This window comes from Anas platyrhynchos, chromosome 2 (assembly GCF_047663525.1).
Source record: "Anas platyrhynchos isolate ZD024472 breed Pekin duck chromosome 2, IASCAAS_PekinDuck_T2T, whole genome shotgun sequence".
Lineage (NCBI taxonomy): Eukaryota > Metazoa > Chordata > Aves > Anseriformes > Anatidae > Anas > Anas platyrhynchos.
The window spans coordinates 119,558,048-119,579,422 of NC_092588.1; the positions used below are offsets into that span (position 1 = coordinate 119,558,048).

Consider the following 21,375-nt stretch of genomic DNA (forward strand, 5'->3'; position numbering starts at 1 on the left):
AACCCCACTCCTGAAAGTGGAGGGTCCACAGTGAATCTCTTGTGGTATCCTGGGCTCTTAATTCAGAGGCCCCACTTGTAGGATGTCGTGCATAGGGAGTGCTTCTGGTCTGAGCTGTTCCCCAAAGAGCTCTGGGTGCTGGTGCAGGCATTGGAGATGGCTTCCTATGAAAGCTTCAGCTCCCAACATCTTCAGACAGGAGAATGGGAGACAAGGATGTAAATTTCTTTTTCCTCATGTTTTTTTGGTTTTGTATTTTTTTTTTTTTACTGGGAATTATTTTGTTTGCAGAGGGAGCAAGGACTGAACAGAGTCCACTGTATTTTTCCTATAAACATGAGCTGCTGACAGGCTCCTTCTGCAATTTTCCCTTCATCTGTGAAAAGGTAGGCTGCAGTATACTCAAGAAACAGTACGAGCTCTTCCCCTGTAACATGACGGGCAGGCCTGTATTTGTAATGAATCAGGCTTGAGGCAGTTGTCATGTTTGCATTTAAGGAAACTTTCCAGACACATCTGTCCATTAATGCTCTCCCTCCCTTCTGATCTGTTAGGAGCTTATTCCCATCCTTCTGGCCATCAGAATCTTTCACTGCCCTTTAGCAAATTAATTTAGAAACCAATCATCCCTTCTTTGATTTAATAAGTACAGGAAAAAAACAGCAGAAGGAAGGGTAAAATAATAAAATTTGAGAGAGGGAAATTGTACTTTCTGAACTAGCACTTGAAGTGCATGTGCATGCCGTAGAAAGTTAGCACGTGTACGTGGAGGTCACCCAGAAACCAAGGAGGATGTTCTCTGCCACATCCATCTGTCACAACAGAAAAGAAGTACTGAATTTTTGCTAAGAGGAGGTCAGGTTAAAACATTTATTAGTCCTTTAGTTACAGTAGATGTGTAGTACTGAGAGAAAATCCTATTGAGTTGTGACAAGTCTGACACTTCTGGCTTCCTTTATGCTAGCACAGTAACCATACACAATGTTAGTCTCACCCTTCACCTGGGCAGATGCAGGGTGCCTTATTCCTGACAGTTCAGAGTGGGTTTGTAAATTGAAAATGCAGGCAGGGTAATAAAAAACTCATTGTAGAGCCATTTTAACATACAGTGCCACTACTAGCCCATCAAGATTTCCTAATAAGTAGCCACAATGCAGATGTTCTTTACCACATAATTTCTTGAGATATGGGAAGTCGTATTTTTCTGGCAAAACTGTAAAATCAACTGATTGGAAGTTACTGGGATTTATGGGAAGAGCTCTAGCTTAGCTGGCAGAAAAGGTAAGTGAAAATGGCAGCGAGTGCTAACTTCTCTCAACAACCTCTCCTCAGTGGGAAAATGGCAGGCTGACCCTGGTGGTTCCCATTCTGCATGCTTATACTCTATATTCTACATTTCTGAAAGTTGTTGAAAGGTAGAGCTTTCACATATAGGAGGATGTGAAAGTTAAACAAGAGCCTGATGTAAAATGTGTTAACATTCATAGTTCTGTTTGAATGTTATTATTCCCCGCTTCCTTGAATGAAAATTTAAACAGAACTTGTGCTGATTTGTTATTTTTATGGAATCCTAAAACTTGGTTCTGACTGACATGGCATTTTACTCGTTGTGTCAAAGCCATTGAGATCCTCTTAACTCTTTCTGTCTTCCTTTGAATGCCGGTAGAGTTTGCTCAGGCTAATTCTTTAATTAAGTGGAAATTACACAAATAGGAGTTATTTTACACTCATGCTTCTGTAATGAGATAGAGCTGCACAGCTGACCAGAAAACAGTCCTTTGCTGCTGTTCTCAATTCCAGCAGGTTTTTCACTTTAAGGGATTTTCAAACTTTCTCCTAGTCTTTATGCATCATTTTATGTGTTTGAAGTGAAATTCTGATGAGAAAGAGGAAAATGAACCATGGACATGAAGAATGTGCAAGGACAGATTGTGAGAGAGATTTCCTGTAGAAGAATGGCATGGAGAAAGCAGTGCTGGAGGAGTGGTTTAATCAAAAAGCACCAGTAAGAGCTGCTTGGGACGGTAAACTGTCATATAGGAAAAATTAGATTAACTGAGAAAGAATGCATGTCAGGAGAGAGGAGTTTCATTGGACTGGAAAAGCCTTCCCCAGGGACGGTAAGTGGCATAGTTTTCCAAAGAAAGTGTCCCTATTCATTTGGAATTGTAAACTCTATTGAATAAATACTAGAAAATGTAACTCTGAAATCTGCAGTGTTAGAGGCAAGCCGGCTCTGAGCAGAAAGCCTGCTTCACCTCTGTTGTCTGACTTGGTTGAGACAGCTCCGTGAGTCTAGTTCAGACTTTGGATAAAATCATAAGGTATGTTTTCTCCCTCCCTCCTTCTCTCTTTCCCCTAAATGTTATTATACTGCAGCTTGGCTCTGTCCACATAGGCTGGAGCAGACTGTGTTGTAACTTGCTTCAGCCGCCACTGAATTTAACAGCTTTTGGCTTTGTAAGCAGTGCCTTAGGAGAACTCTTGCTCATCTGTTCCCTGAGCCAAAGGAAAACTCCTCCAGTAGCTTTCCCAGTGTTTTCTCTTGCTGGAACACATAGTTACCAATTGCTAGGTGAAGATACACTACCTTTAATCATCTTTTGTTTTTGTGTTTTCTGTTTGTCCAGCTGACGTATTTTGAAACATACACTTTGACTGGAATGGTGAAAGAGCCTTTTCACAATGGATTTTTTTTTTCTTTTTCCTGTATTCCACACAGTTAAATTCTTCCACTGGTGGGGAAAAATACTTTTCCTTGATGTAGATGTGTGGCAGGTAGCTGAGTACTCATATATACTTCCCTGCTAAGTATAATTCTGCAAATATTTTTTCATAACAAAAGGATTTATCTGTGGAATCTTGTTCAGGAGCTTCTTTACACAAGTTTATCTGTTGTTCACTGTTGGCTCTTAGGAAATCAGATCCTATTGGCATTTAGTCTGTAGCTAGAAAAATGTCTGCTGGGAACTTCTTAAATAGGACGGCAATAAACATTTGGATTATATTTTGCAAGTACAAATCACTTGCAGGTATTTGCATATTTATTTATTGAATTTCAACTTCCACCTCTGGTTAGATGACACATAAACAATTAAATAGCACCTCTGGCAAAGTATTAGTCTAGAGAGCCAAAGACATACTGGGAATTCAGAGAATGGTTTCTGAAGTTTTAGAAGGAATTGGGAAAGGCTTACACTTTGATTTGTCTCCACAAATTTAATATCAACTTGGAATTGATGATTTAGGCTTTCACTCTGATATACTTTTTTTTTTTTTTTTTTAGAAATATATTAGCAATATCTTTGTCAAAAAAATATTCATTGTAACATTGGGCAGAGGCAGGGACTCTACCTTGGTCTGCATCATTAAGGGAAAGAATGACTAATTTAAAACCAACTAAAATATATGAAATATTCCTTTTATTTTTTATTTTTTCCAGGATCTGTGGATCAGTCTCCACATTGTACTTTGTAGTAGAGGTCACTGATAAATTTGATGTGCTGGAAAGGTGTTAATAGGTTTTCTCCAGCTGTTGAGGCAAGGCCAGAGCAGTCGGGGGAAGTGTAAGACTGGCTGTACCTCCAGCCTGACTGCTAATACATTGCTCAAGTCTCAGGGAGGTTTCCTGGCAAGAAATGTCTAGCAGCTTCAGCTTTCCTGGTAGTTTTATGATGATTCAAAGGAAGAAAAAAAAAAAAAGCTCTTCAATCTCATTTTCATTGATAGTCTAAATCAGCTTCAGGCAGAGGTCTGCTGAGGCCAGTAGGCCAGAGTATAACACTGTGGTGTGCTGACCTTGCAGAGGTGGGTGTGTGGATGTATTCCTTGCTTGCTTCGTTTTAGGAAAGTAGTTGCAAAAACTGTGAGAGAAAATTAATGTAATTAATTATAATTAGTATGGCTGGATAGCCGGGCCCAGAGAGTTGAGGTAAATGGAGCCAAGTCCAGTTGGAGGCCAGTCACTAGTGGCGTCCCCCAGGGCTCGGTGCTGGGGCCGGTCCTCTTTAACATCTTCATCAATGATCTGGATGAGGGCATTGAGTGCACCCTCAGTAAGTTTGCAGATGACACCAAGCTAGGTGCGTGTGTCGATCTGCTTGAGGGTAGGAAGGCTCTGCAGGAGGATCTGGATAGGCTGCACCGATGGGCTGAGGTCAACTGTATGAAGTTTAACAAGGCCAAGTGCCGGGTCCTGCACCTGGGGCGCAATAACCCCAAGAAGAGCTACAGGCTGGGAGAGGAATGGCTGAAGAGCTGCCAGGCAGAGAAGGACCTGGGAGTGATGGTGGACAGTCGGCTGAATATGAGCCAGCAGTGTGCTCAGGTGGCCAAGAAGGCCAACGGCATCCTGGCTTGTATCAGAAACACTGTGACCAGCAGGGCTAGGGAGGTGATCGTCCCCCTGTACTCGGCTCTGGTGAGGCCGCACCTCGAGTACTGTGTTCAGTTCTGGGCCCCTCGCTACAAGAAGGACATCGAGGTGCTTGAGCGGGTCCAGAGAAGGGCGACGAAGCTGGTGAGGGGCCTGGAGAGCAAGTCCTATGAGGAGCGGCTGAAGGAGCTGGGCTTGTTCAGCCTAGAGAAAAGGAGGCTCAGGGGTGACCTTATCACTCTGTATAAGTATATTAAAGGAGGCTCTAGCGAGATGGGGGTTGGCCTGTTCTCCCATGTGCCTGGTGACAGGACGAGGGGGAATGGGCTAAAGTTGCGCCAGGGGAGTTTTAGGTTAGATGTTAGGAAGAATTTCTTTACTGAAAGGGTTGTTAGACATTGGAACAGGCTGCCCAGGGAGGTGGTTGAGTCACCATCCCTGGAAGTCTTCAAAAGACGTTTAGATGTAGAGCTTAGGGATATGGTTTAGTGGGGACTGTTAGTGTTAGGTCAGAGGTTGGACTCGATGATCTTGAGGTCTCTTCCAACCTAGAGATTCTGTGTGATTCTGTGTGATTCTGTGTGTTTATAGTGGATACATGTTCCAAAATGTGTAACAACAGTGAAGGAGATTTCATAACTTTCAGGAGCTCTGGATTTACAGGAACAATTAGATGATTTAGGCCAGCCTCAAAAATCTTTTGAACTTGTCCATTTGTGTCTCTTAAAATCTTTCCAGTTACTGACAACTAAATTTGATGCCTAGATGCTTGTTTACATAAAAGCAATCAGCACACTCTTTCTGTTTGTGTCTCAGTGTGTCGTATTTATTTAGCAGCATTGCTGGATTTTAAGTTCTGGAGATGAATCAAAGTGCTATGGGCATGAGGCTTTCCTGCATTTCATTCTCTGTCTTTTTGTGCACATGTGGATATGCACTGAAAGTGAAGCTGGTAAACACAATTTTCAAACCAGAGTTTTGTCTATTTTTATTATATAGTCATAAGGTTCTCAAGAGATGATACTCTGCTTTGTAGTTTGTTCTTTCACATCCACTTGTCCTTTGAAAATCTTACTAGTTCTATAAAATCTATATTGTTTCAAGGGAAAAGACCAATACAGGACAGTTCAGATTATATGATCCACTCTGTAACGTGGTTTCACACTTTGACAGGAATGATAAAGGATTGTAGTCGATACTTTGATATGCAAAAGATATCCTTGTTAAGTTCTTAGAGTACATTTTGCTTTTAGCCACATGCTTTTGCAATCATTTCTGATTTTGCAGAAGATCCCAGTGAGTATGGTCTGTATCAGAGGTTCATGTTAACTTCTGTTCTATTGCACAGGCATGAGAAGATACCCCTTATTACCTGTCCTCTTAGCAGAAAATGAAAATTACTCAAACTTTATTGACCTCTGACATGAAATTCCTACTATTACTTCTTTCATTTTCTTCCATTGAGGAGGGATCAATTTTTCCTTAAGCTTTAGCAAAGCTTCACATTCAAGAACTCCTTCCCTACATGGTAATTACACTGCATTATCTTCCTTTCACTTCTATATACATAATTTTTCCTGCAGTTTTTGGGAACTATTTGCAGTTGTCAGTGGATTAAACTTCTTGTAGCTAAAGGAAATGGAAGATGTTTTCCGCCTTTGGTCACAACCAAAACCTTTCACCTAAGTGAGCTTAGTTTAGGCTGGGCAGATGACTGCCTTTCAGAGGTGGCCAAAAGTTTAGAAAGTCAGTGGCCAGAGGAAGCAGCCAGTGCTTAATGAAAATTTAGAGTTTGTATGTTTTTTTTCTGGGCTATTTCTTTTTCCTTGAAGGCAGAGACAAGGCAGGATGTGCAATGATGCAGCAGCGAATGAAGCATAGCAGAGAAGACACTGAGACTGGATGCAGGAACAGAAGGAGATTTTCTTTCTTTGGTGGTACCTGTTAGGATCTATTTTTACATAGAAATGTCACCTGACAGAACTCAGGGGAGAGGATATCCACGTAGTCTAGATGCAGTTAGAAACAGGGAGCTGAAGGCATGAGAGAAGAGGAGAAGCAGTCAAGGTAGTCTGAATGCACAACTGTATTTAAAAATAGCAGTTGGAGGGAAGGGGTCCTTGAGGAAGATGACTGTGGATGCATGCGGCTATAACCACAGTGTAAAGACATACACTAGTTGGCTGTTGGGAAATCATGTGAAAGACAGACTTGTTATGATAGAGAACTTGGGAGAAAAAGGCTGAAAGAGATGACAGCAAAGCAGAAGAGTGGCACCAGAAAAAAAGGATGTCAAGATGGAGATGACTAGAGACTTGAAGCTGAGGAGGTGCACGTATTAAGGAGCTAGGGGGGGAGTAGTTAAAAGATGGTTGGGCTGCAGCTCGGGAAAACAAAACAAAATAAACAAAAAACAGACAACAAACAGAAGAAAACAACATGAAGATCTGGAATCCCTAACAGTATGAGGAATAGACAGATGTCTGTGTCTGAACACTCCCTTTCTTTAGGTGGAGAGAAAGATCTGTCAGCAGAACATAGCTAGAGGAAAGAGCAATGTTTTCTTTTCTAGGACAAAGAAATACCATATTGACATAAAGCCAAAAATGTCCTGAAGAAGAATCTTGAGACAAAGATCTCAGCATCCCTGTTGGAACAGAACAAAGATTAATGTGCCAAGCCAGAGAAAAGCTCTCCTAAAAGCTGTGGCTGTTGTGTTATCAGTACAGTTATTTTGATCCCTAAGAAGAAAAGTGAGAGAATGACAAGCAAACGAGTATCTACAAACAGTTATGAAGAACTTAAGGTCATAACCTCTTAATATCTACATTTATCATACATCATATTAATATCATACAACAGCCATGTCTGTACTGGTAAATTAAATAGTGCTAGGAAGCATTCCCAGGACCTGAAAATTGATTGTACCTACTGTTATCTGTTCCTGGCATAGTATTGGCTTATATCTGCAGGAATTCACCTGAACTATTCCCAGTATAGTTTGAAAGTTATCTGGGGATTATTCTGGATAGGACAGTAGTTTGGAAACAACTGCCCTGCTCTGAAGGGTGAAAGAATTTAATAGCATGGCACCTTTCTGTGCCAGTTGGCCTCAGCAGTCTTGGACATGTTTATTTTTTCTGCAGAAATATAGAAGTAAATGGTTCCCTTCAGTAGATGCAGTTTTTGGAAACTTAGGACACTGAGTGTTGTGGGTGCAAGTTGTGACAGCCAGTAAATAGGATTTATTAAAAAGGTTACTGAACTGAGATACGGAAATGCTCTCTCAGATTTCCTCTTAATTTATCATGAGGGCATTATAGAAGAGCTAGTTAGAGAATATAAACTTGGATGAAGTATGAATTTGTTTTCATATACGTTAATACAATCATAAGCAAAAGAGCCATAAAAAAGGCTCTTTCCTACAGAAGAACAAGTCGTGAAATTTAAGGATACAAGTTGGTGAGATTTATAGGTAGTTAAATTGGCTGGACTAAATAGCCTTGACATTTAAAAGTGGAGAAAATACTTTTAAAATATATTTGAAATGTGTCAAAACAAGGGGAAGCTCCAGACTGAAGCAGGTAAGTAATGTGGCCCCATAAGAAGATATATATTTATCTAGGATGGAACAGGGGTAAGGTGAAGACAGTGGAGGTGTGGAAGTTTTGTAGTGATTGTAGAGTAATGTACAAAATGAAATTTCTTGTGCTGCACTTCATATAGCTTAAGAAAACTTAACACTGGAACAGGTGCAGAAAGAAGAGCATTTCTGAGAGCCTGTGTTGTTGCAGAATAGACAAGCAAAGTGAAAACTGAGACATGCTAAGCCAGAATTAATAAATACATCAGGGAAGGAAGTGCTAGAGAGGAAAGCTAGTTAATTAACCTGAACAGTGCTGACACATTTACAAACTTAAGAATAACAATTTTCTGTTCTAGCAGAAAGCAGTCAGTTGATTCTGAAACTAAGTTAGATCATCCACGTTTCTAGAGAAGCATACGCCTCTGTTGGCATTTTCTAAATGGGATCTGTTCTTAACCAGAAGCACGGGCAGTGTTTTCTGAGGAACTTCAGGGATACACAAGAGAAGTTGCACTTTTCTCTTCAAATATTGGAGCTTCTGAAGAGCCAAATACAACATCTTTGGAACAGACTGTGCAGGATATTTCAGTGGTTCTCCTCCAGCATATCATCATCCTCTCACCACATATCCTGCTCTCACAGATCCTTTCTGCTTCAGCTCTGCCATTTAGATTTGCTCTGCAGTGAGTCGGTTTTGTACAAGCTCATCATGGTCTTGCCATCACAGGTGCTGTGCTGGTGGTGTCCTGAATGACATCAGGTGTTCAACTATTTTGGGAAATCAAGCCCACACAGCAAGGTTATCTGAAACAGCTTATCTCTGGGCAATGTAAGTCATGTCTGACTGTATCAAACTGTTGCATTAGATTTTTCATGCTGTGGTGTGTTACTGGAGCAGAATTTCATGGACAGTATTCAAAACATCCATCAGTGTAATGTTGTGAAAAGTTTTGTTTATATATGGCTGAGCTTGAATGTGAGGTGATAATAATAACCCCAAATTGTGATGGAAATTAATTTGAATGTCTTTTCTGTTTCTGTTGGCCTTTACACGTTTCTATAAATACCATATAGTTGAATGAATACCAGACTGATGAATGTGGAAGCCTGCCTGTCAGTGTTTCAAAGGGAAAGCTTTCAAATATAAATAGCCTTTAAAATATAAATAGTGAAATCTCCATACTGTATTTATCACTGACCACTTTCTTTTTCCTTTCATTGAGTCTCCCATTTTATTTTTAGTGACGCTTACTTAAAATAGTTTCTCAGTTTTCCTGTTGGCGATTAGAAGGCCACTCTGGAATCCAAGTAATTTTAAAGCCAGATGGTGAGTGTGGAAAGTGTTCCTTGCCTGAGCAGTGAGAGTTTGAAATCTTGTCTGTCCTTCTTTACTAAAGCATCAGTGTAAAGCGAAGCACGTTTCATCTCAGCTTTTTCCGTTTGGTTGATTTCACATACATATTCTTGAGTTGGTTTCAGGATGTGATTCCAGCATTGTTCAAGATCTCTGTTTCTTCTTATGTTGATGCTATTCCCTCGCATATGTTTATAGCTATGGTTTTAGTTGACTTGTTAAAGTCAATAGTCTACACAAATTTCACTGCGTTGGCAGCCACCACATTATTTATTTATTTTTTTGGTTGGAATTCCATGAATTCTGGAGATCACCTCAGCTGCACACGAAGTAATCTGAAACAGTTAAAGTTTTGTTGGTTTGTGGGCTTTATCTTGTTACAACTGCGACCTGCTGTCTGCTTACCGCTTGTGTTGTTACTTCTTTTTCCTCTTCTTTTTGTGCAATAATATATACATAATTTTAAAGCAGGGTTCAATCTAGCATTAACCACACTGCTGTTTGGTAGGTAGGGTTTGCAGGCCCAAGCTGATCTTCCATCATTACTTGCCTGAAGGGACAGCTAATGCATCACTTGGTTCTTTTCTCCTAAGCTGTCTGTTCAGGTTGAAGAAAGGTAAGTCTCATCGAGGACCAGCTGCTTTAAGCATCACAGTTTGCACTGAGGTTGCCTTGTTCCGTAATTGTGCATCCCTACTCACGCTTCAGTACCTTCCCAAGTGGGTGGGAACATGGTCGCCATGGCATCCTCATGACAAGCAAGAGAAAGGGAGGAGAAAGTGAAGAGAAAATGGGATTTAAGGCTGGAAAGAAAAGTTTGAAAACCTACTAGTAGCTCTCCATTGTGTTTACAGCCCTTGAAAACAGCAGCTGCCCATCCTTAAGAAGTATTGGGATTTGGCATAACCTGCAGGCAGCAGGCTGACCAACACATCTGCTGCTGAACCTCAGAGATACAACTGGCCCACCTGTTTAAGAACTAGCTCTAGCAGGGCAAGATGAAGTAATTGCATGGCAGCTTCACACCGAAGCGATGTTCACCAGAGAACAGTGTGTTCAGCCTGATAACCGTGAGTCAGGATCCACCCTGGAATGATCCCAAAGAGGGTCATTTGAGGGCCCTGGAGCACAGTGGTGCCAAGGTCTTTGCTTGGGTTTCTCGTGGTGTTTGTGGAGCCCCAAGATCAGGGATCTGGGAGCTAAAAGTCATTAGGATGAGAGATGACATTCCTGTCTCTGCCTGAGTCTGTGCTACTGTAGTTACCCCATGAGACCACTTGCAGCTTGGATTCCTTGCGTGTGTAGGGAGGCAAGGGAAGGAGCAGGAGTGTGTTCTGCAGCTGTGCTTGAGATGTCCAGGATGCATTGCCTTTAGTCAATTAGGAAATCCCTGAAACAGCCAGCTGCTGCTCATGGACTAAAGCTCTTTTCCTTTCCTTGTCACGGGGGGAGTGTTTTTCCTGCCAGTATGCTTGTCATAAAGATGCTTCAGCTTTACATCTGAGCAGCTTGCTAATGCATCCTAGTAATGACAAGTAAAATGGTCTGGTTTCATGTGGCTCCTAGATGTTGGGGAATCATAGAATCATTTAATCATTGATCTTTATATTTATGCTTCAAGGCATGCCAGCATCTGCAAGCTTTTTGTTAGTTTAAAATGCGATTTGTGTAGTTTTATTTTTATACAGCGCCTTGGGATGCTTACTGTAGAAGGCTCTTAAAATAGGTATAGCTTAATGTGCTGCTCAGACTTCTCATTAATCTGCTTGTCTTCACTCTTACCCAGAGGTAAAATACAAAGCCTACGAAGTGAGGAGTCTGGAATAAAATGATAGAAAATGGGGCTCTGAAATAAAGACATTAAGCACAGAGGACTCAGACTAGTGGTGGAGGAAACAGAACAGGATGTTCAGAAAGTCCAAGCCCTTTGGCATGAATTAAGGAGCTTGGAACATAAGCAGGGCTACAGTGAATTTGTGAAACAATGTTTGTCTTCCTAAACTGAATGCTGGAAATCATCCACTTCACACTTCTCCTTTGCCAGCGCCCTGATATCTATTGTAGCACTCATCTTCTGGCTTCTTTATTTTCAGAGAAACATTTGACTTTGTGTTTAGAAGTTATTTGTGCTTCCCGCTTTCTTCTGGTATTAATATGATCTTCTTGTGGCTATGGAACTAAAATTTGGAGTCCCAGCCTTTGTCCCTGCTGCACTGCACTGTTTTTGGTGTTTGTGTTTAACTGCAGCCATGGGCTTGAGAGGCTACGCTTCCACTTTGCTGCGTGAGGGCTTTGTCTGCATTGGAAGATCAGCAGGGCCAGGGCTTGTATTTGAGTTTTACATTATGATTGCCCATATTGTTCAATTTCTAGCACACCCCATGACGAGGTTTTGGCCAACTAGGACATTCCCAGATGAAACCTATGGTGTGAGGGGGGGAGAAGGAAGCTAAGGAAGGCCTTACTGAAAAGGTAACTATGCTTTGGAGGGCAAAGGAGTTTAGGCATATGGCGTTGAGCTGGCTGGATCCCCTGAACATCTGGATCCTGGTGCCTGTTATGTACTAGACCAGTCTCTCTCAGACTTAGTGTTTGAGGAGGATGCTGCAATGCAAGCTTCTGCTTCCCAACTGCACTGCTAACGCTGTTAGCAGCAGCAGCGTTGAGCTGCCGCCTCCTCCTCCTCCCCGTGGGCCATCTGCTGAGGCTTACAGCACCGCTTACGTAGCACCAACATCTTTTCTCTTTGAATAAGAGTTAGAACAGGGGCACAACTCAAACTTTGTGTCAAGCTTGGGTGAGTTTTCCGGAGTGTGGTCTTCCATAATGCAGCTAACTTGCAGGCAGAGATACAGCAGTGGCTCACAAAGCCGGTGTTGTCACAGGCCCACAGCAGCAACTAAGATAAATAATTACTGCTGTGGTATGCATGTGTTTACTTATCACACAGGGACGCAGTTAATTGCACATATAGATCATACGTTTGTTTGCACACATGGATCTTTTTGAACCTCACACCCATAGGTTCATTCTTCAGGTTTGGACGGGAACGCTGTATGGGAAAATAGGTGGTGTTTACTTGTCTCTGTGGGATTGCCAGTCTGTGAAGACCGCAGTGCTGCAGATGCTTTGGCTGAGCATGTTCTTCCAAAAATTGCTTGTGTAGGCTATACCTTTACATGTGATACTTGTTACAGTCCTGTGTTGCTCTCTCTCTTTGTTTTCTGCCATCTCAGTTGTTAGCTGGAAACGCAGAAGTTATTAAAAGCAAGGTCTCCCTCAGTCAGTGTTGAAAATGTGTTTTCATTAGTAGTACATGGCATGCTACTAGAATGCACATCACTAGTTGCTGTAGGCTGTTGTCCGGAAAATTATAGGATTGGCTCCACAGTGAACATGTATTTAGTATCAAGATTTAAGCTCCTGAGCTGGTTTTTGGTGCCTCTGGAGCAGCGTTGTAAGAACCCCTGCTGAGTCACTGGATGAACCAGTATAGCTCTTCCTTGTCATGGTGCTTTCTGTCCAGTGCTGCTATTGTGGGGATTAGAGATGCTGAGCAAAAGGGATTTTGTTGTGTCAGTGCTAGGTGAAACGATGGTCAGGTGAGCGCTTTATTTGAAGCCACAATGGCAACAGTCATGCAGAAATGAAAAGGAAGAGCTTCAGAGAGGTGCAGAGCCAGGTATATATAAACCACATTTGCAGTTGTTGCCAGTTTATGTTCTGCTCTCAGTATTTATTAGCTGAAGAGATGAAAAGTCAATCTGGAAGGGATTGTGCTGACTACAAGTTTCTGTAGCCCTTGGTGGTGCCAGCTGCAAAAATAGGCGAATCTGGCTGCAGTGGCAGGGCGTGATTGGGCAGCTCCAGTGCAACTGCTGCCCCGCGGGGCTTCGGGAGGTTTTGGCTGGCAGCCGTGAAATGTGTCTCCCGGGGGAGGACAGTGTTGCAAACAAACCTTGCCCTTCCCTATCAGTGAATTCCTTTGGTAGTAGGCTGGCACCCGAACATCTAAACATATTCATGACAGAGATGCAGTGAGTTTCTTTTTTTTTTTTTTTCCCCTGTCTTTGAGATGGGGACGGGGGTTTTACATTGTTTTCGTTGATCCGTATCTCCCGTATGACTCTTCAGAAGGTCTCATTATAGCAGCCACTCATTAGTGGTGGCAGTGTACCTGGCTGAAGGCCCGGTAAAAACACGTTTCTCAATTTCACTCCCTTACGTGGCCTAAACCAAATACTCACAGCTTCCCATTGACTTAAGTGGCTATTGGTTGGATCAAGCTGCTCAGCCATAGGAAATGGAGCACTGGGGGAGTAGCTCCTATTTTTCTTCTTGAGCTTAGTTTTCTTTAGAACTGAAAGGTCCCCTGCATCTCAACCCAAAACAGTACCTTTGAAGCAGGCTATGTGTTGTTTACATAGGTAAAGAGATCAGTATTAGAGGTAATAACCCTTTAAAGTCTTTATGAGTGCTTTGGAGCACTCCAGGAATAAGAAATCTCAGCAAGAGCCAGTCTCTCCTGCAGGCAGAAACTGGACCACGGCACATGCAGACAGGCCAGTGCCAGCTCACACGAACTATAATGACACTTAAACTGTTGCTGAAGTCAGTATCCAGGTCAATGGGTAGGTCTCCCCATGCCATACCAAAGCTCGTGTTGCTGTATGACCTCCTCCTTTAGTACCTGCTGTAACAAGATTAAAGTCAGCGCTGCTTTGCTTACCTGGCTCCTTCCTGAATGAAGGGGACAAATGGTCGTTGAAGCCCTGAGCACATAGAAGACAACGAGAGATTCATACTCATCTTTTTGCAATGATTTCGGGGCTTTTCTACACTTCCCTGCAGGACAAATTACTGTGGTGCCTCAGTTTCATTACTGTTGTTCAAACAGCAGTTTTTCAGTCCCTACCCTTGCACAAGTGCCAAAAATCACAGATGTGGAAATGGTGGACACAGTGATTTTTCACAGTGCTCATGACAAAAAGGCAGTTGGCTTCAGAGATCAGAGGCATCTTTAAATAAGAAAAAGCTCTTTAAGTGTATGCTTTTTTGTAAAGGCAGTTTCTCATTCAGAAGACCGCAGTCAAGTGCAAGTACCCCCAGCTGGAGCCCTCATTCCTCTGCTGCAGTGTGGTCTTGCTCCTGTTTGGAGTTGATGGGCTTGCTTGAGCCACTTCAGCTCATTGCCCAGGGTTTTCATCAGCTTTCGAATTTTATTTGTTTTCTGGAGTTTGTTCTCTTAAAAAATATGGTAGACATCAGTAGAAAAACAACTGAAATAAGAAGTATTGGCTTTGTTTTCCTTTTTGATACTGTATAAAAATATTAAGGACATAAATTATTATATTCAGAAAAATACTCTGCAATAGCTGGAAGGAAAGGGCCATGAGCTGAAAACAAAATTTACAGTACAACTCCGTGTATGTTGTCAGGGAATCATTCCCATGCAGCCCAGCAATGGCACAGAGATTTCGGGGATTATGTTCAGATTAAATGTCAGCAAGAGCGGAGCCTTGGCAGCGGGCCAGGAAGGTCATATGAGGCAAGTCCCAAACTTTTACACTTAAATAAAACTCTGTTCTACTTAATACCCGTAATATGCTGCAAATCTTAACACAGCTAATGACTTGGGTTAAGAAATCTCATCATAACTTGATATGTATCTTTTTTTTTTTAATTTTAGTTTGGGAACTTTTTCCAGTTTATTGGTATTTAAGACATTGTCAGCAATTTTGTTTGGGTGTTATGCATGTACTGTAGATCTTCTTTGTAGTATAACATAAAGAAACGTTAGTCAAAACTGCCACAGCTCTTCAAAATTTTCGTTTTTAAACTTACACATAAGTAGAATGATAATCTGCTAATACTTCCACAGGGATTATTACTACACAGAAACATCCCTGTTATTTGTAAAATGGAAGTCGAATTGCTAGAACTCCATGGTATTAAAAGGAGAGTACTTTATTATTGAAGGGGAATGAAAAAAAATAGATACAAATTATATAGTTGGGAATTGTTCTTTCTTTTTATTTATCTGTGGTTGGTCTGTGCCGTTCCAAAATACCTGTGGAATTTTGAAGGAATATGCTGACAGTCTTGTACTGCATTAAGAGTGGCTTATTTTGGTTTAATGTGATCCTCTTTTGCAACAGATTGATTTTTAACTACAACAGGGCAATCTTATGCTGGGGGATATCTGCCCATGGAGTTGCAGTACCTTAGCTTGAAATGAATACTCTTTTAATCTACTTGCCATCTCTGAAAAAAAAAAAAAAGAAACAGTTTTAAAGTTAACATATTGAATACTTTTAGTACTCTAAATGTGATCCTCCCACTATGTACAATTATGAATATAGGATGGTTTTTATGCCTCTTTTCCCTTGCTCTGTGGCACTGAATTCTGCAGTATGGTGAGCACTTCATGCACATCAGGTGTTACCGAGAGCATTTTAAAGAGACTTTCTTGGATGTGCCCAACATACTGAATCAAATCACAGCTGTTGGATTTGTTTTTGCCAGTGAGCTTCAGTATATGCTGCATTGCTCCAAAATGGCCTCATGTAAACAGGAGCAAAACTTGGAGCCAAAGCAGCGGACTGTGGATTCAAGATTCCAGCTTTCATTTCTAATTATATATACACCCCATATTTGTAAACCTATTTTTAGGTACGCTGTATACACACAAATGCATGTTCATATATATACACATGCATGTATGTATGTATAAATGTGTATGTATTTGTGCACTGAAGTTTATTTTCCCCTTCCTCCTCCTGTCTTTTCCAACCTTCCCTGCTGCAGTGAGACACAAGAGAAGGAGGAGGAGGGGAAAAAAAAAACAAAACACTTATTTTTGCTGACTAAGTCCAACTTTGGCATAGGAGGATCTGCAAACTGATCTGAAGTTTATTAAGGAAGGAAACTAGGAGATAATAATTCCAATTGTTATCAGAAAGGGTCCCAGAGATAACAGTGGAGTCTGAAATCAGAGAAAGAAGTGCTGCAAGACGTGGCTGGCTGCAGTAGCAGGGCACCAGGCTGGGTGACCGGGGGTCCTGAAGCAGAAGTGCTGCTGAGTTTGGCAGTCAAAACAGGTCCAATCAGTTTGTTTATGAAGGGTACGGTATGCAAGCCTGAACATTTCAATGCTTCTTTTAAGTGCAGATATAAAAATTTGTAACTTACAATAAGTCCTTTAACTAGGATAATGAATAAGGTAAATTGATAAATAATTTTAATAAACACCTTATGTCCTACCGTTTATTGGACTGAATTAGGAAATTAATAGGACTTTCCCACTACTTTTATTAGACCTTAATTTTAAGTACAGTCAGTGAAGCTGAACAGTCCTACAGCCTGAGACTTACAAACAAATCAAACCTTATTTAGTCATTTGAAGGTAATGTCACACTAAATAGCCAGTTAGCATGTTATTTTTATTTTTATTTTTATTTTTATTTTTATTTTTTACTATAAAACATGCAAATATATCATCAAACCATACTTCTGTCTCAGTAATATTTAAAAACACGACACAGGGTGTTTCTCTTACAAATTAAGTTTCATAAAAGCAGTCTCACATCTGCAGAATGTTTTTTCAGAACCCTCCCTCTGTTTCAAGACAAAATGTGCATTCAGCTTGGGAATATGTGCATAGTGAATCTTCATTTACCTTCCTAAGAAGCATTTCTGTATTCTTTTAGGTTTCATTTTTTTTTAAGATAGTTACTTCATGATTTTCTGGGCTCCTGTTTGCGTGGCTGTAGCTGGCTGGTGGCTACAGTGCTTCTGAGTTCTGCAGTTTACCTCAGTTGTGTTGTTGTTTATGATGAGTGCAGTCTGAGTCCTTTTTTCCCACCTTTTCCCCCATTTCTGTGAACTGTTTCTCTAACTGGATGTTTGTGCTCATGATGCTCATGAGAATCCCATGGTATGAGATCTGCTGGGTGCTGTCAGTGTGCCACGGTGGGTGCAGGTGACCCACATGTGCTGGCCATCAAGCTGGGCATTACATATTTAAGCATATAAATATGGAAGAATTAAATTGAAGAATTAAATTCCATTTAACTCTTCAGTTCTGTTCAGTTCAGGGTTTCTCTTTATAAAACCACGTAGTGTTATTAAGCACCAATTTGCTGGGTAAAATAAGCAGGTGTGCTTTGTGTGTAAGCAAGGGATTGTAGCCTAAAACGTTGCTTCAGATGCTTTGTGAGTCAGGCCGTTCATGATTGCGGTGACGAGATTATTCATGGTAGGCTCCTCGATGTGACAATGGCCCTTTGTTTTAAGTCTGCATTGCATATGTATTACACTTCCGATTTGCAGATTGCTCCTCTGCTAGGAAACAGCATTGCAGCAGGGAACAAAAAGTGAAGGTCAGTGCTGCTAAATTCAGGATGTTACTCAGTGCTGGAAATAATTGGGAAGGTTCATAGTTGAATTAAAAGCTTTAATCATGACTTTCATTGAGATGATACTGCTTCCTATTGTTCCTGAGATTGTTTTTTGTTTTGTTTTTAGCATTTTGTTTGTGTGCAGGGTTTTTTTCCTTACTCTCTCTGCTGATTAGAACAGGGTAAATCTGGGTAAATCCTGCTAAGAGCATTTCATTATTCATGACCATCCAGGAGTCGTTTTCTCTTGGTAGTGGTGGTCCTTTATGTGCACATAATTTTGCTTAAGGATGGAAGGAAAAGAAAGCAGCATTTTTTTTATGATTTGGATTCAATTTCAACATTTACTTCTAACTTTTTTTTTTTTTTAAAATAAACTGATGCTTGTTTCCATGAAATAAATGCTCTCAAGTCCCAATGTTTCAAGGTGGTTATCTCCTGCTGGAATGTGGTTACTCTTTGCAGCACAACCATGACTGGTTTGTTTCAAGCTCTGGTAATGCTTTCTACGTCCATGCAGTTAGGATTTGTCCCCTGTACAAACCATCAGTCCAGCTGCAAGCACAGCATGGTGAGCCCCGGACCTTTCCCTTGAGGGGAGCCCCCCATCTGATCTTTCTGCATTGTAGGCAGAACCTGACGGGGCATCCATTCCTCCCGTGCACAAGCTGGCACACGATTTTGTGGCAGCTCTCCTGGCTGCCCAGTGAGGAGACCAGATTGTCCATCAGGTTGGTGACGATGTCTGGACGCAATGCTCCCCTTTCCCTGGGGAGTAAGCACCACTTGCTGCAGCAGAAGGCTGAAATAATCATGTTTCTTGTGGAGGGCGTCAGCAGCTTGTAAGGAAAACACAGAGCAAACTCCGTTCCTGAAAAGCATGTCTGCCGCTGAAACCGTCCTTTTGTTTTTAGTTCTTTGTTGCCAGATTTTACCCTTGGAACTCAGAGGTTTCCATATGTTTTTGTTTGAAACCATTCTGTTCTGTGTAAGGTGAACAAGGCTCAAAATAAACTCTGCAGACGTTGCAGGAGCTCTGTACTTTTTTTTTTTCCTCCAATTAAATATTTCTTAATATATTACAAAGGAAAAGATTGTTTAGGTTATCTGGTTTTAGCTATGAATTTTCAGCCCAAATACAAATCTGATTTCCAGGTCATTTTGTTCCAAGTTATCTTAATATTCATGCACTCACTTTCAGTGATAAAAGAAAGAAGCAGCTAATTGTTTGACAGGAAGAATAAAGTGTTTCCACTTCTGGATTGTGTGAGGCGTTATGACATTTCTTTTGAATGTGCAGCATCCAAATTATACATCAGTAAAGTAATACTATGTTATGCGATCTGCACTTGTACAAGCAATTTCATAACCTTAGTAAAAATATACAATGATCTGAAGGCTGCTTGCTTGTATATATTGTAGTTCTGTATTACACTTCACAATTTCCCATCTACAGTTATTACATTTTTTGCATCCTGTAATAAGTGATAGATCACTGTTACTCTTGACATCAAATATAAAAATTGTGTTTGTTTTTTTTTTTTTTTTTTTTTTTTAATGTGCATACTGTGAGATTTGGTGATCTCCAAAAGCATTCAGATTGCAGCTCACAAAAATGCTTCCACTGTCATCACAGAGATAATCAAATTGAGTATACTGAAACAGCAATAAACTGAGAATCATTCACTTAAAAATGAGATTAAATTGGAATGGGACTTTTTAATATAGTTTGCCCTAAAAAGTTATGAGGTTAGTGGTTATGGATTACTATCTTTTCACATCTAGGTCAGGGCTATTTAAATTGCAGACTTTCATCTAGATTTGGACCATGAGTGTTTTTGACCTGGCTATGACTATGTGAAGTTTCTCAGATGTCGGTAGAAACATGGTGCTTCATGCTGATTTCCTAGTATCTTGGGGAGCAAATTCACCATGTCAATTTGTCAAGGTTGTGCATGGCTCCTGGATGGCCACGAAGAGGTAGATTCAGCACACTACAACTAGCTGAACAGGCTTTAGTAAATGAACTGAGTAATGCAGGTTAATATAGTGCTATTTTGTTATTTAGCACAAAAGATTCATTTATGAATGAAAGGAAAAATATGTATATACTAAACTACAGGATTCTGTTCTTAGTGTACTCCTTGATATGGCATTTTTTCTAAAAAGAAAAAAAAAATGCAGTTTTTCAGGAGAAATAATTTCTATGAAGACATTTCAAACCTTTGCTGTTGTGATCAGAACTTAGTTACCTAGTTTAATAGGTATGATCTCTGTGCTATGCTTGAAGAAGCTGTAAGAATTCAGTGTTGTTGAGCATTATCAATGCCACAAAATGTGTTGGGAGTTGGCAGTACAGATTTTTTGACCCTTTGCGTTCTGTTCGTAAAAGCGCAAAATGAGTAATAATTATATTGTGACTCTGATGATACATGTAAGCTGTAAGTGTAGAGCTAGGAAATAATCTCCTTGGAGTTGCTAAATATCAAGTTTCAGTTGTCTTATTTCTTCTTCTCTTTTGAGAAGTCCAGATAATTCTATTGTATTTGTAATTGCGATTTTACAGCAAATACCAGATGTTAACTCTTTTCAGCAGGACCACTAACACAGTTACTGCATGTTCACAGCAGGAGCAGAAATGTTGAAAATAAAATCCTCCCATTTCCAGTTTCCACAAAACTCTTAAGGAGGATGGTCACATGAAAATACTCTCTTAAAATTGTTTGACAGTGCCATTCAAAAATGAAATTGTTTGTTATTCTGCTTGTTAGCTCAAGCACGACCAGATAATGATAATCCTTAAACATGTGGTTATTAGTTGTTGATTTTATTAGTAACGCTACTATTTCGTTCTTTCACTGCAGCTCTCCAAAGCAGTCTATGTATTTTGTATTTCTCTTTCACTGTCATAAAGTGCTTTTTCTTTTTTAATTTCCATACAGAAAAGTATACAAAACTTAAACACAGAGCTTTAATAGGGAAGAATAAGAAGGAAAATAAGATAAAATAGCCCTAAAAGTAAAGGACAAAATGAAGTCTAAAATTTAAGTAAACCTCTTGACTGAACTTTGAAATATTTATCTAGACAAGTGTGGTAACTCTTTCCTCTGTGAGCACTTTAAAAAAGAAATCTCAGTTTGCCTAAGGCTGAAGCATATCACTACTAGAGATAAGTCATTGTTATCTGTAGAACATTCAATAACTGACAGGTAACAATCATCATCTTATTCTATATGGTAGTTAGTTTATTTGTATCAAAATTTGTTTCTTAACATATTCATGAAAGAGAGACTTTTTTCTTAATGTGGAATGTAAATAAATAAATAAAGGCACAAAACCACTACCACTAAAATCCTTTTTGTATACTTCTAAAAGAACTTCCTTGGTTCATAACTATAAGCATGCTTTTGGCAGTACCCAAAGGTGTATTCTTCCCTTTCGCTCTTTTTTTGTTAAAGTCCTGCAATAACCATACCTCAAGAGCATCATCTCTTCCTTCCTGTTTTCTCCTGTATATGGGGTTATATCTTCTGTACACAGGGACATCAAAATACTCATCTATTGATGTTTGTTCTTAACACCTCTGGAAATCAGTCTTGCCCTGAGATAGAATTTGTCCGTTATTCCACTTAGCACTAGATAAAATAAATCTTCTTGCTTA

The 21,375-nt window shown here is 40.3% G+C and overlaps 1 protein-coding gene across 6 annotated transcripts in view; it reads left to right on the forward strand.

Moving 5' to 3' along the window:
* The window catches only part of THRB (thyroid hormone receptor beta), a 166,492-nt gene that overhangs the window by 47,643 nt on the left and 97,474 nt on the right, over positions 1–21,375 (forward strand). The window contains exon 2 of one of the 6 annotated variants that reach the window (XM_038174583.2): positions 8,689–8,790. The exons of the other annotated variants lie outside the window; for them this stretch is intronic. The gene's annotated coding sequence lies outside the window, so the exon portion shown is untranslated. The remainder of the gene's footprint in view (positions 1–8,688; positions 8,791–21,375) is intronic. 6 annotated transcript variants of the gene reach the window in all.